The following is a 15,457-nucleotide window of genomic DNA, read 5'->3' as shown; positions in this document are numbered from 1 at the left end:
AAATCCTTGAGGAGAACACAGGCAGCAACCTCTTTGACCTCAGCCGCAGCAACTTCTTCTTTAGAAACATCACCAAAGGCAAGGGAAGCAAGGGCAAAAATGAACTATTGGGACTTCATCAAGATAAAAAGCTTTTGCACAGCAAAGGAAATAGTCAACAAAACCAAAAGACAACTGACAGAATGGGAGAAGATATTTGCAAATGACATGTCAGATAAAGGGCTAGTATCCAAAATCTATAAAGAACTTATCAAACTCAACACCCAAAGAACAAAGAATCCAATCAAGAAATGGGCAGAAGACATGAACAGACATTTCTGCAAAGAAGACATACAAAAGGCCAACGGACACATGAAAAAGTGCTCACCACTAGGCATCAGGGAAACCCAAATCAAAACCTCAATGAGATACCACCTCACACCAGTCAGAATGGCCAAAATTAACAAGTCAGGAAATGACAGATGTTGGCGAGGATGCAGAGAAAGGGGAACCCTCCTACACTGTTGGTGGAAATGCAAGATGGGGCAGTCACTCTGGAAAACAGTATGGAGGCTCCTCAAAAAGTTGAAAATAGCCCAGCAATTGCACTACTGGGTATTTACCCCAAAGATACAAATGTAGTGATCCGAAGGGACGCCTGCACCCCAATGTTTATAGCAGCAATGCCCACAACAGCCAAACTATGGAAAGAGCCTAGATGTCCACCAACAGATGAATGGATAAAGAAGATGTGACATATATATATATATATATACACACACACACACACACACACACACACATATACACAATGGAATATTATGCAGCCATCAAAAAAAGAAATCTTGCCATTTGCAATGATGTGGATGGAACTAGAGGGTATTATGCTAAGTGAAATAAGTCAATGAGAGAAAGACAAGTATCATATGATCTCACTGATATGTGGAATTAGACAAACAAGGCAGAGGATCATAGGGAAAGGGAGGGAAAAATGAAACAAGATGAAACCAGAGAGGGAGACAACCCATAAGAGACTCTTAGTCTCAGGAAACAAACTGAGGGTTGCTGGAGTGGAGGGGGGTGGGGGGGATGGGCTGGCTGGGTGATGGACATTGGGGAGGGTATGTGCTATGGTGAGCACTGTGAATTGTGTAAGACTGATGAATCATAGACCTGTACCCCTGAAAAAAATAATACATTATATGTTAATTTAAAAAAAAAAAAGAGTGGAGAATGCAGTTCCTTAGAAAGACACTTGTTTTTTGACGGTGTTAACTAGATCAGTTTTATGCTAAAAAATTATTCATTTTCAATTTAACCCTCTTTCTAGCCACCTTGAGTCTTGTTCACTTTCTTTCTCAAAGGAAGAGGAGAATTCCCCAGTGAGTGCTCTATGTGGTGCTGTACCTGTGTTAACTTAGTTCTCATAAAAAAATGCAAAAAATTATCAAAACAATAATGATGATGATATACTCTGCACTTACATTAACTAAGCACTCACACTCCTCTGCTTGTACCCTTGTAAACACAGGTGGTATGCTCTGTGAGATGAAGAGAGGTTCCACTGCTCTTAAAAATCTCCTCTCCTCCTCCTTCCCAGGAAAATACCAACTTCTCTGGTCCTTTCTATTACTCAGCTTAAGGGTTAAGTTCTTCAGAAGTACAAGGAACAGAGAAACACTAAGGGACCTCAAATGACAGACTTATCATAAGACTATGTAGGGAAGAAATAAAATATGGAAACCACACACTGGACCCCTTGAAAGCACAATGGCATTCATAACTTAAGAGCAATTCTGATGATTCTCTCAACCTGTCTCCTCTGGGATGGTCATCCACTGTTCCCTACCCTGAGGCCCCACAGTTCTTCGACCCAACTTCCTTTTCTCTGCATGCTTCTCCCCACCCCCACTGTTCTTTTATGTTTCTCTGTGTGTATGTTTCAAAACTCCCCAAGAGAAAGAATATGACTGGCTGCTCATCACCAATCAACATGGTGCTCCTCTATTAGGCAAAGTCATTGCACAGGACCCCTAATGAGCTTCTGGTGCAGCTGATAGAGCAGCAGTGTTGTCCAACAGAAATTTAATGCCAGCATCAAATATAAGAGGTGTATGAAATTTTAAATTTTCTATTAGCTACATCAAGAATGTAACATGGGAATGCAAACTGGTGCAGCCAATGTGCACAACAGGATGGAGGTTCCTCAAAAAGTTAAAAATAGAACTACCCTAACATCCGGTAATCACACTATGGGGTATCTACCCAGAAAATATAAAAACACTAATTCAAAGGGATACATGTACCCCTGATATTCATTGCAGCATTATTTACGATAGCCAAATTATGGATGCAGCCCAAGTGTCCATTGACAGATGAATGGATAAAGAAGATATGGTGTACACACACACACACACACGCACACACACAGTGGAATATTACTCAGCCATAAAAAGAATGAAATCTTGCCATTTGCAACAACATGGATGGAACTAGAAAGTATAAGTCAGAGAAAATAAGTCAGTCAGAAAAAGACAAATACCATATGATTTCACTCATATATGGAATTAAGAAACCAAACAAATGAGCAAAGGAAAACAGAGAGAGAGAGAGAGAGAGAAATGAAGAAACAGACTCTTAACTACAGAGGACAAACTGACAGTTATCAGAGGAGAGATAGGTGGGGAGATTAGTGAAACAGGTGATGGGGATTAAGAGTACACTTATCATGATGAGCACTGAGTAATGTATAGGATTGTTCAATTACTATATTGTACATGTACTAAGTAAAACTAAGTAAACATGTACTAAGTAAAAATTTATTCAGATATTTTACCTTCTTTTACCCCATATTAAGTCTTTGAAATCCTATGTGTATTTTATACCTGGAAACTATCTCAATTATATTAGTCACATTTCTAGTGCTCATTAGCCAGCTACCATATTGAATAGTATACTAATAGATGGTTACTTTTGGCTAGAGGACTGATCTTTAGTTGTCGGTCAGAATAACAGGGTCACATGATACAATATTTTAAAAGAACCACCTGTCACTATTTACTTTACAAAGGTACTAGGACAAGGAGGATGCTAAGAGTCCTATAATCCCTTCTCCTGAGCTTGTCCAAAGAGGGTGTTAGTAGATCTCTATTATTGTTCCATATAAACAGGCTTCTACCTAGGCTATACTGGTACTCTCACTCTGGTCTTACCAAAGGGCTAGTGACTACCTTTGTGTTTCTACCATCTTCCAGTGATCTGGTGACTACTTTTATGTTAATAGTATTGAGTATAGTTCTTGTGTCACTTTTACAGTCGCCTTAAGCCACCTTCTCACACATACATCCAGACTCATATACATTTCTCATATACATTTATTTCCACAAAGTTTGTGATGTATTTACCAGATTTTATAAGCCTTCGGGCCATAAAAGATTATTCAAAATCAGTCTTATCTCCTCTTATATACCCTTACTTTGTGCATACATCTATGGCATCATTTATCACTATTATAAATATTTTGATATGTGTTCATTCATCCCCTTCCCCAGATAATACATTCTGTGAAGTCATTCTTTAAATGAATTTATCAGCAAGCCAAAAACCATCATCTCCAGTGCTTAGTATAGTATCTTATCCATAAGTATACTAATAAACATTTGATAGTGGAATAAATAAGTGAATCAATATATTATTTGCCTTGAGTGTTCTTAATTGCACTTGGTTATGAATGTGTAAAGATTTCAGAATGAATGAAAATCCATATAAAAGCTTGCATAATCATCTGCATCATCTTTTCAGCTTGATTATTTGTTTGACGGAAGAAACTGCATGCTTTACTTCAAGACAGAATGGGCTCAAAAGGGAACTAAAGTGTGCAATATGGTATAAGAAGAAGAGTACTGGATAAAGAATAGGGTATTTTTATCTCAGGTATGACAATTTACTATATAGGCATAAATAAATCACTTCACTACTCTGAACTTTAATGTATTTTTTGTGTTATATTTTAATGTTAAAATTAAAGCACTTCAGTTAGTTGATTTCAAAGGTCTCTAACTTTCTATGATTTATGGGAATTCACAAGTTCTAGAATAACATTAACCAATCTGTGTCAGAGTTTTTATTATTTTTATTATTTTATTATTACAAAGAGAAGTAGCCCAACTGATAATCAAATATTTATTGCCTTATTCTGCAATTATTTGTTTATATGTCTACATCTCAAATTAGATTAAATTCTTGAGAATAAGAACAGTATCTTGCTCCTCCTTGTACAATCAACAACTGAATCAGGGAATGCACAAAGTGGCTTTCAATAAATGTTGACTAATGATGAAGAAACAGATGAATAGTCATTATCCATATCAAATGTCCAAAATTTCTTTTGCTGAACAGTTTGAGTGGGGTGATGGCCTCTATTTGGGATACCTTTTCTTCAGACTTAAATGTGAAGATCATAGATGTGAAATTCTAATACTTCCATTCCATGCCATAAGGGTCGCAGAGGCAGGGAATCCTTCCAATATATTTAGAGTTTACTGAGAAAGGTGTTTTGATGTCTTCCATCATGATTGTGAAACTGTATATGTCTCCTTTAAATTCTGTTAATTTTTGCCTTTTATTTTTTGAAGTCTGTTATTAGGTGTTTACAAATTTGAAATTGTTATACCTTACTAGTGGCTTAATTATTTTATAATTAATAAGTGAATTTCTATATCTTTACAATGCCTTAGAAAGGATTATTAGCATAGCTGCATCAGCTTTCCTTTAATTAAGGTTTGCATCAGTGAGGTACCAGTGAACTGGCTCTCCGAAAATCAAAAAGCCCCAATTTGTGACATTTGCAGATTTACAGGGGGTGAATGCTCCCACCATGGCCAATCTCAAGCAACCAAAGTTTTAACAACTGACTTACAAAACTCCTGAATATTTAACCATCAGCTCTTGTAAGTCCTTATGAGATGGTGCCAGGAAACTACTGCTTTTTTCCATGCTTTTTACTTTCAACCATTTGTCTCCTTCTATTTCAGGTGTTTCTCCTTTAAGCAGACCATGGCTGGACATTCTATAAAATTTAGACAGATACATCTTTCAAATAGGATATATAGACCATGTACATTGAATGTAACTGCTAAAATTTTGGGATTTATATTTGCCATATTAATATTTGTTTTCCCTCTTCCCCATTAATTATGCTCCCTTTTTCTTCTTTTTTCCCTTCCTTTGGCTTAATCAAATATTTGTTATTATTCCAAATCCCACCCAATTAGCTAACATTTATTTACTCTTGTTTTATTTTCTTAAAGATTTTATTTATTTATTGGAAAGAGAGAGAGAGAGAGCACAAGCAGAGTGAGGGGCAGAGGGAGAAACAGACTCCCTGCTGAGCAGGGAGCCCAATGCAGGGCTTGATTTGGGGCTTGATGCAGGGCTCGATGCAGGGCTCAATGCAGGGCTTGATCCCAGGACTCCGGGATCATGACCTGAGCCGAAGGCAGACATTTAACCAACTGAGCCACCCAGGTGCCCCTATTTACTCTTGTTTTAGTAGTTATCTTGAGTAACATACATTCTTGATTTGTTAGAAACTAATATGAATTTGTACTTTCACCATTTCCCTGACATTGAAAGAGCATTGGAAATCTTGAAACTTGAAGGTTAATAGAACCTGTAACTGGGGTTCCCAAGAGCATCCTTGGTGTCAGTGTTTCACTAGGAGGACTCACGGGACTCAGTATATAGCTATACACACAGGTTTGATTTAGTTGAGTGAAAAGAGACAAGACAAAATCAGCAAAGGGAAAAGGGGCATGTGGTAGTTTGGAGGGAACCAGGCACAAAATTGCAAGAGTCCCCTCCTAGTGCAATCACACAGGATATGCTTAATTCCCACAGCAACAAGTTGTGGCAACTTATGTCAAATGGTTATCCACTAGGGAAGCTCATCAGAGACTCAGAACCCAAGGTACAGATTGGGTACTGGTCACATAGACACTTAACAACATTCCAGACTTCCAGAAAGAAAGCAGGTTCAGCATGAACCGTATTATTTGTACAAAGAGTTTAGCTACAGTGAGCCACTCTTTTTCAGTTCAGGGAATGGTAGTGATCTTCCCAAAATTTAAGTTCCCAGATGCCTATGTAGTCAACCTTACAAGCAGGTCTTTCTAAGGAGAGCAGTCTTGGAACTGCTGTTAGGTCTTTTCTATACAAATCCTCCTATCTCATGTTATTGTTACCATATATTTTATTTCTACATATCTTTTAAATCCCATAAGGCATGATTGTTACTGTTTTTTTAGAGTCAATATTTCTTTCCATTCTTCTTTTCTTCCTGCATTTCTCTCTAGGATTTTCTGTAGGTCATTTCCTGCTGGGAATGAGATCTGTTGGCTCTTGTCAGAAATGTCTTTATTTCTTCTTCATTTTTGAATGATATTTTTGCTGGCTATAGAATTCTAAGTTGGCATTTTTCCCCCCAGTACTTTAGACATACCATTCCTGCTGTTGCATAGTTTTCTTCATTTCTATTGAGAAGTGAGTGGTCTTAAAGTGACTCTTTCAAGAGTAATGGATCTTTTTAACTCTATTTTTATGATTTCCTCTTTATTTTTGGTTTTTGGCAGTTTTATTATGATACACATAGGTGTTAGATTTACAACTTTTTGAGTCAATTGTTGCTCATTTCTTTTCAAGTATTACCTCTGCCATCATATTATGTTAGACTCATAGCTCTCAACTGAAGATGATATATTTATTTGCCCCATGGCAAACATACCCCCACAAAAAAAACTGATTCAAAAAATGTCAATAGTGCAGAGGTTTAGAAACCTGGCATTAGACTTTTCACCAGATTTGTTTCTCTTACATTCTTTTCTACAATTCTTTTCTTTTCTTTTTTTTTTTTGTCTCCATGCGTCACTCTAAATATTTTTTACTAACCTGTCTTCAAGCTTACTGAGCTCCTTTCAGCATTAATTTGCCATTAAATCCATCCATTAATTTCTTAATATCAGGTATTAGAATTTTCAGTTCTAGAATTCCCATATTATTCTTTACAGATTCCAGTTCTATGATGAAATTCTCCATATAGCCATCTATCTTCTTGAACATATTAATTATGATTATTTTTAAACCCATATCTAACAATTCCAATATCTGGGTCACCTGTCTGTTTCTCTGATCTATTTACTTCTCAATTCTGTTTTCAGCATATGTGATCATTTTAATTGAATGTCAGATATTGTGTTCAAAATTCTGTTGATGCTTTGGATGATGTCATCTTCTTCCAGAGAGGATTCAACCTCTCTTTTGGAAGGCAGGCAGGGACAGATGATCTCAATCCAATCAGAGATTGAATTGATTTGAGACTAAATTCCATTATTGGAAGTCTTGGTCTACTTCTGGTTGGCCCCAACCTCTAGAGAGTATAATCCTCCAGCAGTGCCATCTGAGAGCCTGAAGTGCCTGCAATGGTCACCTCTTCATTTCCAAGTTGGATATTCCATTTTTCTATTTCTTGGCATCACATAACCACCAAAAGCTCCACTCTGCATTTCAGGGGCTTTCTGCTTAGCCTTTTAGCCTCTTGCCCTATGTGCTTAATTGGCAGTTGCCTGGTGTCACTTCTCTGCACCTTTCTTCTCTTCGGAATCTTGACCCTCAAGTTTTAGTCGCCTTGAAAATCCAAATTTCTTTTCTCTCTAGCTCTTAATATTTCCTAAAGCTCTACCACTTCCCTGCCCATTAGAAGTGGTTCCCTGACTGGCTTCTCAACCTCTTACTCCACACCAAAAATTGCCCAGTGCCCTGAGTAGGAAATCAGTGTGCTCACCTCACTGAACTTCCTTTCTCTGTAGCATCTGGCCCCTCAAATCCTTGTTATATCAGTAGCTCCCTCATGCCTTTGGACACTTTTAAAAATTAAGCTTCTAGCTGTTCTTGGCAGGAAGATAAGTCTGTCACAAGCTACTGCATCATAGCCAGAAGCAGGAATCTATATTTAGAAATCAGGTTGGATATAAGAAAAACATGTATTTTTCTGTGAGTGTTGTTGGATGCTAGACTGGGTCATCAAAGGCAGGAGTAGTCTCCTGCTTCCTTTAAAAGCCAGAGGAAATTTCCAGGGAACTTTGATAATTAAAGAGGCATGCATAATAGAGAGTGGATGTAGAAGGCAAGGCAGCTAGACAAAATGATTTTACATGATTTCCTGTGACCCTGTTGATCCTAACTCCTGCCAATACTCAAACACTCAGAATTGAACAGAGCCATGCATTTTCTTCCCACGGTTCTCATTTTGGTTAGCACATAACTCAGAGATGGAAGATTGCAATTCAGAGAAGAAAAACTAAAATATAAGAGCTGTATGTTTACATGATGTTTCCAGTTTGGTTGTAGTCAGGAAATATAGTGTGTTTGGACTTTCTCTTTTAAATTCCATGAGCAAGGCTCTTCTAAGTAAGTCAAGAAAATAAATTCTTAGGAATAGGAAGAAGATTTTAAAGGAATTTCCTATCATCTAGGAATTTCAAGCTATGGTTTTCCAGCTACATTACATTCATGTCATGTCAGACCTTTGCCAATCTGTTGTAAGAAAGAAGGAAAAGGGAATCCTATGTGTTATCATATGCAGTCATTGTAAGAGCCTTAAGCTTACCTCCTGTCTAATATTGTGTGTGCATGTTAAGTAGAGGTGAACATTACAGGCATGACAGCTCAGTTTAATGGGCAGGGAGATTAACAGAACTTTGTAGACCCTGTGCAGGATAGACAGAGATGGCTCTTTCCTAGAAATGGATTCATCAAGTGAAGGAAGCCTTCCCAGCAGGAGGCCACACTACATCCCACAGCAGCTTGCTTCCTGATGCTCTTTAGTGGTTGGAGGTCAGCGGAGAAAACAGGCACATTTGCTGAGGTGGTTCCAGTGTGTGCAGGACTGTTGACTCTCCATCACCTACCTCTCTGGTGCATCCCTTTTAGGATACTTTGCAGGGAAGCTTGGTGTGGTCCTAAAAACACAACCTGTGGGTCAGATGCCCTTAGTTAATTATTTGACCTTGGGTTAGTGCCTCAAAGTTTTGTGCCTCAATGTTCACTATATTAAATTAGGGGATAGAAGTAGATTATCCTAACAATTTCATTCCGTTAAAACAGACCCTGGGTCCAGGACTCCCTTTAGACAGGTAAAGATGCAGAGCAGGGACAGATGTCTGATTACGCATGCAGAGGGTCTGCACTGGATGACGAACTTCTCAATAGGCCCGAGTTTGGGACTTTTTCCTCAGGCTTTAGTCATTCAACATTTTGCTATGGAGATACAGATAAATTCATATATGTCTTGTGAATTTCTTTTTTACCTTCATTTTACCTCATATTGCTCATCAAAATATGCCCGAATCGGGGCGCCTGGGTGGCTCAATCATTAAGCGTCTGCCTTCGGCTCAGGTCATCCCAGGGTCCTGGATCGAGTCCCGCATAGGTCTCCCTGCTCAGTGGGAAGCCTGCTCCTCCCTCTCCCACTCCCCCTGCTTGTGTTCCCTCTCTCACTGTACTTCTCTCTGTCAAATAAATAAATAAAATCTTAAAAAAAAATGCCAGAATCTTGATAGCTGAAAATATAACTTGCTATTTATTCAACACCAAAAATTATGTTGACGTTCTTATTATGGTCACTTTTTTATTATCTTTATATAACCCACATAAAACTGAGATTCTGATATTCCAGCTCAATACACAATGAAATTTAGAAGCGATCTAAGACTGGCATTCAAAAAGAAATTGCAGAAAACTTTAATAACTTCCTAAAGACTGAGAAAATGTCAAAGGGCAGTGGTAGTGCACAATGTAGAGGAAAATAATCTTCAGAATTGGCTTTAAGCCATCTTTCCAAAATTCCACTCATCGTGGCATGACCGTCTTAACCAAATATCTTTTCTATCTCAAAACCACACAAAATGCTCCCAAAATTCAAGAATCAATGGCTCTCACCTTCCTCCCATTCCTCTGCTTTTCTTCTGGCTTTTCTAGAAGGCAAGTCCACTCGGCTTTTCTTAGGTTCATGTCAGCCCTCTTTCCACCAATTATCTAGATGAGTACCACTAACACCCCAGTCCAGGATCACCACAGGAATCAGCATTTACTGGCAGAGGATGGGAGGGGGCAGGAGGCAAGAAAGGGGTGCAAACACATTTTAAAGCTCTTTAAAAAAAAAGATTTTATTTATTTATTTGAGAGAGAGCATGAACAGGGAGGTAGGGTGGAAGGAGAGGGATAAGCAAACTCCCCACTGAGCAGGGAGCCTGACTTGGGGCTCCATCCCAGGACCCTGAGATAATGACCGGAGCTGAAGGCAGACACTTAACTGACTGAACCACCCAGGTGCCCCCATTTTAGAGCTCTTTAAAGAACTCTGTCACATTTGTGTTATGAAAGCTCACTTTTTTAAAAAGTTACAAACATGTATTACATCAATTTACCTTCGATTTTCCAATCCTAGAAGGAAACTTGAATGTATGCATTCTCTTTACTAATAGATAACCCATAAAAAGGTTACCTACATAGTGAAGGGTTCTGATCAGATTCCGATTTCCAGGTATGTGTGAACCATATTTATGCTGACACATTTGATAGAGTTATACTTAGGTGTGAGAGTTTTAGCAGCAGGAAATTCTTTCTAGTAATAACAACCAATAATTAGTTAGCAATGTAACATATGCAAAGCCTTTTCACACCAATGACCTTATTTGATCTTTATATCCACCTGTGAGAGGGGTATGGGTTCAACAATCATTCTTATTTTATGAATGGGGGAGGAGAGGCTGAGAAAGGTGAAGTGACTCGTCCAGGTACTTAGAGGGTAGGGTGGTAACCGACGCTAGGTATTCTGATTTCACATTCCAGAAATTAACCACTTCACTGAATTTCTCCTAACTTTATTCTTTTTGTTTTCACATGCATGTGTGTGCACACACACATACACACACAGAGAAGCTAATTGAAACATGGTCAAATATTACATATGTGCAGAATGTGATATATATATATAACATATATATATGATATATATATACAACATATATATGTGATATATATATACACACACATATACACACACACACACACTCATGTCTTAAATCAACAAAATCCACATAGCCACTCAGTTTCTCTTTCCAGAAGATGCCCTGACCTATGACAGAATAAACAGTACCACTGGCCAGAACTCCGGGGCCCACTCATGCTTCCCTCTGCACTGATGTGCTTGGTTGTTTATTTTATTTTATTTTATTTTTTAGATTTTATTTATTTATTTGAGAGAGAGAATGAGATAGAGAGAGAGAGCATGAGACAGGGGAGGGTCAGAGGGAGAAGCAGACTCCCTGCCGAGCAGGGAGCCCAATGCGGGACTCCATCCTGGGATTCCAGGATCATGACCTGAGCCGAAGGCAGTCGCTTAACCAACTGAGCCACCCAGGCGCCCTGTGCTTGGTTGTTTAAAGCCCTTGCCATTTACATTAGCATTATTTTCTTTTTGTTGTTGTTGTTGTTGTTTTTTATTTTATTATGTTAGTCACCATACAATACATCATTAGTTTTTGATGTGGTGCTCCACGATCCATTGTTATCGTATAACACCCAGTGCTCCATACAGTACGTGCCCTCCTTAATACCCATCACGGGGCTAACAAATTCCCCCTCCCCCCTCCCTTCTAAAACCCTGTTTGTTTCTCAGAGTCCATAGTCTCTCACGGTTCATCTCTCCTCCGAATCCCCCCCCCTTCATTTTTCCCTTCCTTCTCCTAATAGCATTATTTTCATTGTCTTGATCACCCGAACCTTAAAGGAAAGAGGCTAATGATACTTCCGTCGCTCCTTGGTCACCACGCTTGTGGTGGGAATGGAAGCAGCTCCGACAGCCCGAATTGCCTCCTCAAGCCCTTCAGGAACATTAACAGAGCTGCTACTAGAAGCAGCTGGGGTTCCCATTTGCATCTTGCCGTGTCTTACTTTTTTTACTCAAAAAAAAAATTTTTTTTAAAAAGCACCCACAATACCCTGGGGGAATTTTCCGGGACAAGCTGCAGGTGCTATGGATATTTTCATTTAATAATCATTCTTGCAATTCAGCACATTTGTAATCCATGTGGTAAACTCTGACTTACATTTCTCCCAGTGGACGCTGGCCAGATGCAGAAACCAAAGAGCTTGGTGTGCCGGTCCGGCCTCTTCCTCCTTTTATAGTTCGTGCATTTGGATGTGTTTAGCATGATCGGTGAGTGCAGGCTAAGGAATGTGCTGCGTTTAAAAGACCCTTTTGTTGACATTAAGCAATCATAAATAGACTCAGAAATTATCCTCCTTGCATTTACTGCCGAGTGCTTTAATTGGATGGCCTTCTCATGTGATATCGTAAAGAACATACGCGTATTTGTGGCAATCCCATTGGATCGCAAAGCGCGGCGGCACAGATAGAGCAGCGCATTCCTGACGTCCATGGATTGTCTCATATATGTCACCACATCTTCCCACCAGGATTGTTTTCGCCACACACTTCAAGATGGTAACTTCCCAATCTGTCCAAATTCTATTTGGAATTCTCCTGGACTGTGTAAATGTCAGCGCCGGTTTCCTTTCCACGTGAAGAGCTTTGAAAGGAGAACTGCATGCCTAACTCCCTCATAAATACGAGCCAGAGCATCCTTTCTTTTTTTAAGGTGTGTGTGTCAGAGGGAAGGGAGGGAAAGAGTGTTTGGCTAAAAGTAAAAAAAGAAATCTCTTTTCAAGAATGACATTCTCCTTACTTTCACCACATAAACAAAATGTTTAAGCCTGCACGGAGCCAGGTTCCAAATGTGGTTTCTTCTGGCTAAGACATGCCGTGGTTGCACTGGGATACAGTCTCTTAAGTAGCAAACTACACCAGGGCTAACGCCACCCCCTGCACGCCCAGGAAAGGGCACCTGTCAGGGCCCTGGCAGAAAACAGGTGGCTCACTTAGAGGAGTAGCTCAAGAGGTTTTAACAAAAAGACCATGCTCAAAGGCATGAGAGTTAAAGGAATCAACCAAGAATGGGAGCTCTCGGGGACTATATGTAATAGGAGGCTGTTACAACTTCCAGGCCACAAGGGATCCATCCAGAGCAACAGTCATGGATCTGGGTGGCAAGTGTGGTGTCACTGTGGACCCACAGCTTCATGTGGAGGGTAGGGGAGGACTCCAGGGGAATAAGAACCCAAACTTCTATTTCCTCCCTGCCCTCAATCCCTTACTGGTGCCTCTCATTGGCCAAAACCAGTTGGTACCTGTCAGGGAAGGTAGCTTGGGTGTTGCAGTCTGGGAGTGTGGGGAAGCAGGGTGAAGGGGGGAGAGTGGGTCGAGAGGGGCAGAGACTAACCAGAGACAAGAATGAGTCCTCCCCAAAGTCCTGAGTACCCTGAGCTCCCATAGATCATCAGTCACATGTATTCCTCACCACAACTCAATGATGCAGTTATAATTCCATTTTACAGAGAGGAAAACTGAGGGCTGGAAAAGCAAAGTAACTTATCCTTGCATAGTTAGACAACGGAGTTTTCCAAAGACAGAAGACAGCTAGGTTCTTCATAAGAGGGTGATGGGTAGAGCTTGAATGAGCATGGTGGTAAACAGAAGCTTAGCAATTCTGTCATTGGAAAGTTCCATTTAGGTCTGGAAATTTTTCATCACAGATTGTGAAAAACAGTATCCAAATCAGACTGCTTCTGGGCCTCAGAGAGACAGGAATGAGGGTTGAGATATTGAGAGGTGTCAGATCATCTCAAAAAAAAAAAGTATATAAATCTATTCAGTCCCCGAGTTTAGATAACAAGAGCTCAGATAATGAGCATTTGGATAGCAAGGGCGATCATGCAAACTCCAACAATGGAAGTATCACTCAGAGAAAGGCAGAGCCTCTGGAAAGTCTCAAACACAACACTCACAACTTTCAATATTCATGAAAATCTCTCTATTGACCCTGAATTCATGCCTTTATTAGCTTGTCCTGGGAAACTACACATGACATTAGTTGTAGATTTTAATGATAGCTGAGGGAAATTTACTTATTTCTTGGGCAATAGAGAAATTATATTGTAAATTTAAAAATCACAATGGAAAATCAGAAGTCTGCAAAAAGACTTTGATGAGAATATTCACAGTAGCTTTGCTCATGATAGCTACAAGTCAAAAACACCCAGAAGTTCAACCGTAGGAGAAGTGGAAAACAAATAGCGCTGTATTCATGCAGCAGAATCATAGTCAGCAATAAAAATGAATGAAGGACTGGAATACGCAATGACAAGAATGAATCTCAAAAGCATGTTAAGCGAAAGATTCAGACACAAAAGAGCCCATGCTGTTTGAGTCCATTTATACACAGTTCAGTAGTGGACAAAATTAATCTGTGGTGATAGACATCAGGAAGTGGTTGTCTCTGGGAAGGAGGGCTGTTAATTCATTGGAAAGGACACAGGGGACTTTTTGGTGAGGGATACAATTGTCAAAATTCATCCAACTGAAATACAGAAGATCGGTGTATCTTACTCTCTGTTTACTAGACTAAACAAACAGCAGACACAAGGGAATGTACCTGCTTTTGCCTCCTAGGGGGACTACCATTACTTCTTTCTAAGGGGAAATATATTGATAAGCTGCTTTAGATTGAAAAAAGAAGATACAGAGCCCCTGAAGCCGACAGGAAGTCAGAGGAAGGGCTAAACTACTCTGGTGACAGAGGAGAAACTTGAGGGTGGATGAGAACAGTGGAGAGGGAAGGAGGAGGTGAAGAGAAAACCAAACTGTGGCTGGGGGACATCATGAGGTATCCGCCGGAAGGACATTCTTTGTGTTAAGGGGAGAAAGACGTTTAAGTACTGCAATGTTAACCACCTCTGTTGCCCCAAACCTATAGTAAAATTAAATACATATAAAAATGAAATGCAAGAAATCTTTTAAAATATGGAGGAAAGGAGGCTCTGGTCAGCTGGGACACAGAAAAGAGAACAGCTATGGGGCATGAGAAGCAAAGGGTAGCAGAAAAGCAAGGTGGGCAGTGAGCTCGGGGACATAAGTGACCCACAAGTCACAGAAACCTGAGGGCAAACACTGAACATCCCTGCCTCTCTCTGTCCCCCCCACATTTGGGGAATGAGGGGATGTATTACAAACTTGAAACACAGCGTGGTGATTTCAGCTGACCTCAGCTGGTTACCAAGTTTTGCAATATGTTTTTTTAAAAAAGCATTTGGTCATTGTTCTCAAGTAATATTATTTTCCTGCTTATATATCTCATGTCATTGATTCTAAGAGGCACATTATTATTATTATTATTATTACTTTTGAACTATCCTGGAATTTAAAGCACCTTACAGTTGATAATGTGTTACAGTTTGTCAGCATTTATTCTTTTTTATTGATGTATAAAATAATACTGTTTCAACAAACTGAGTGTTGTTGGAG

The sequence above is a fragment of the Leptonychotes weddellii genome, chromosome 10, assembly GCF_054177405.1.
Source record: "Leptonychotes weddellii isolate Sample4059 chromosome 10, ASM5417740v2, whole genome shotgun sequence".
Classification (NCBI taxonomy): Eukaryota; Metazoa; Chordata; class Mammalia; order Carnivora; family Phocidae; genus Leptonychotes; species Leptonychotes weddellii.
This window is presented reverse-complemented; position numbering follows the sequence as displayed.